Source organism: Stomoxys calcitrans, chromosome 1, assembly GCF_963082655.1.
Source record: "Stomoxys calcitrans chromosome 1, idStoCalc2.1, whole genome shotgun sequence".
NCBI classification, from domain to species: domain Eukaryota; kingdom Metazoa; phylum Arthropoda; class Insecta; order Diptera; family Muscidae; genus Stomoxys; species Stomoxys calcitrans.
The window spans coordinates 189972256-189975482 of NC_081552.1; the positions used below are offsets into that span (position 1 = coordinate 189972256).

At 34.8% G+C, this 3227-nt stretch overlaps 1 protein-coding gene across 9 annotated transcripts in view; it reads right to left on the minus strand.

The window, feature by feature from the left end:
• Positions 1-2312: 2312 nt before the first annotated feature.
• The window catches only part of LOC106083974 (serine-rich adhesin for platelets), a 307710-nt gene continuing 306795 nt past the window's right edge, over positions 2313-3227 (minus strand). For all 9 annotated transcript variants that reach the window (XM_059361135.1, XM_059361134.1, XM_059361130.1 and 6 more), the window contains exon 4: positions 2313-2783. The gene's annotated coding sequence lies outside the window, so the exon portion shown is untranslated. The remainder of the gene's footprint in view (positions 2784-3227) is intronic.

Genomic DNA, 3227 nt, shown 5'->3' on the forward strand with positions numbered 1-3227 from the left:
CAGCCGCCTCAACTCCTACAGAGCAAGGATTGATACCGACGTGCAAGATGTATGTCCCAATTGTAACCAGGCACCGCACGTTACACGTCACCTGTATAACTGCCCGGCGAGACCCACTCGACTCAGACCCAGATCCCTATGGACGCACCCTATCTTAGTTCCAGAGTTCCTGGGTCTTGACACTCAACAGAATCAAGCAGACGAAAGATAGAACACAATAAACTGCAGTACGATCTTTACCATATTTGGATTAGATGGCGGGTGGCCTAAAACTACTTACTGTTTCAAATTTCAGCAAAATCGAATATAAGATAAAGCTTTTATGGGCTTCAGACTCTATATGGGGAGATCGGTCTGAGTGGGAGCTATATCTAAATATAGTCCGATCCGAACCATATTTGGGACGGATGTCGGGAGACCTAAAACTACCCACTGTATCAGATTTCAGCGAAATCGGATAAAAAATAAAGCTTTTATGGGCTTCAGACCCTTTATCGGCAGATCGGTCTATATGGCAGCTATATCTTAATATAGTCCGACCTCAATCATATTAAGCTCGGATATCGGGAGGCTCAAAAGAACTCACTGCATCAAATTTCAGCGAAATCGGTTAAAAAATAAAGCTTTTATGGGCTTCAGACCCTTTAACGGCAGGTCGGTCTATATGACAGCTATATCTTAATATAGTGCGATCTGAATCATATTTAGGTCCTATGTTGGGAGACCTTAAACTACCTACTGCTTCAAATTTCAACAAAATTGGTTAAAAACCAAAGCTTTTATGGGCTTCAGACCGTTAATCGGGAGATCGGTCTATATGGCAGCTATAAGCCACTGTTTCAAATTTCAGCGAAATCGGGTAATAAATAAAGCTTTTTTGGGCTTTAGAACCTTTATCGGCAGATCGGTATATATATGTCAGCTATAGCTAAATATAGTCCGATCTGAACCATATTTAGGTCAGATATAGGGAAGCCTTAAACTACTCACTGTTTTAAATTTCAGCGAAGCATTTATGGGCATTAGAGCCTTTATCGGCAGATCGGTCTATATAGCAGCTATATCCAAATATGGTCCGATTTGGCCCGTTCAAGAACAAGAACCTGCATGCATCAAAAATACGTATCTGTGCCAAATTTCAGCTCAATATCTTAATTTTTGAAGACAAAGGGACATCGTTAAATTGTCTTCGAATTTTACGACGATCCGAAATATATATATACTTTGTATGGTCGGAAATTGATGTTTCGATGTGTTGCCAACGGAATGACCCCCTATGGGTATAACATTTTGAAACAGTTGGACATAGCACACTCCAGAGTTTTTACGACGATGCCAGACTTCGACCATAGAATGGAGAACAATTAGGGATTTTGTGAGAAGCACGGAATTCCTGCCATACGCATTAGGAGATACTTTTCAGTACTAAGAGCGCACAAAATGCCGATTATTGGCATGTTGTGCGGCATTAACCTCAATCTCACCTATTCCACTCTTCATTTAAGTTGATATTCCCAACAAATGAGTAGGGACGAGAATTGTTGTTATTGTTGTTGTAGCAGTGTGTTATACACGGAGGCGGTAGCCCTTGCCGATGAAGAACTCCATCGGGTCAATCCGGTACGTACAACGGGCTGCCATGGGGTTGGGGACGAGAATTGGTTTGGGTTTTGCTACACTGTTACCATTTTAATTTAATTGCTTTTGATTCCTATTTTCCTTTAAACCAATAAAACAATCACTGATTTTCAATATTATTAAAGATTAGGAAAATATAATAAAATTTATTTTCATATATCTTTTGATTCTTAGCAATATTCGAGATTTGTTCTTTTACATTTTTATGTATGTATTGATTTTATTTTTTTTCTTTCTTAAATATATTTGATGTAATTTTCTTATCATTTGTAATTTACTTGTATTTGTATACAAAATAGTTCTTATATAAAATATTGTTTTATATTTAAATAAACAAAAGTATTTTATTCTTTTGTATGTGTATTTGTGTGTATTTTAATGCAGTTTTTCAACTGCCAGTCTTCATTTTGGAAATGAATGAAAATGGGCATTTTTGTCTCATCGCTAATGTTGTTGATGATAATGATAATGAAGCTTAAATATATATATATATATATATTTGATATATGTAGTATGAATTATGTATATATGTAAAAAAAAAGCATTTATGTTTTACGTATTCGTAGTATGTACTTTTAAATATAAAAATATATAAAAAATGTAAAAAAAAATTCAGAACTAGGAATAATTAAATAACTTATTTTCTAAGATAATCATCTGGCGATCTTTTGGGATAAAGAAGGAAAACTTAGAGATTTTTATTTTCAATTACAAAAAAAAAACTTTAATATAATAAAACTTTTATATTGGTTATAATAATATCGGTGTTCTTGGTGAAAAATATTGGGTTGCCCAAAAAGTAATTGCGGATTTTTCATATAGTCGGCGTTGACAAATTTTTTCACAGCTTGTGACTCTGTAATTGCATTCTTTCTTCTGTCAGTTATCAGCTGTTACTTTTAGCTTGCTTTAGAAAAAAAGTGTAAAAAAAAGTATATTTGATTAAAGTTCATTCTAAGTTTTATTAAAAATGCATTTACTTTCTTTTAAAAAATCGGCAATTACTTTTTGGGCAACCCAATATATAAATGTTTATATTAATGGGTAAGTATCCTCTTTGTGGATATAGCATTTGGTGCTGCATCACCGGTGTAAGTCATTCGTAGGGTTCTCTTACTCCATAACATAAATTCAATAAATATGACCTGAAATTAAAGAAAAGTTTGATATTGTTAAATCCATCAGGTATTTTGATTTAAAAGGCCTTATTGCTGGCAAATTCGCTAATTCGGACAAGTTGCAAAGGTATGAGAACCTAAAGAAAAAATCCTGGGAACAGAACTTTCCACTTGGAAATTCAAAATTTATGAGAAAAGTATAACAGCTCTCTGAGCTTTGCATCTGAGGTAAGTGAAAGAGTGTTGGTAGAGGATTTATAATCCCTGAATAAACTCTAAACTCGTGAGTCATGTCAAAAGCTTGGAGTTTATTTAGGGTGACTTGTGTTCATGATGACATTCCGTGAAATGAGAAGTCGAATGAAAATGCTTAGAAGCAAAATTCTCTGAGTCCTCTAACATGTCTGACCTATGTGATCTTGCAAACGTAACACTGAGCGATCTTCTCAATAATATCGAGAGGTCAGTAGG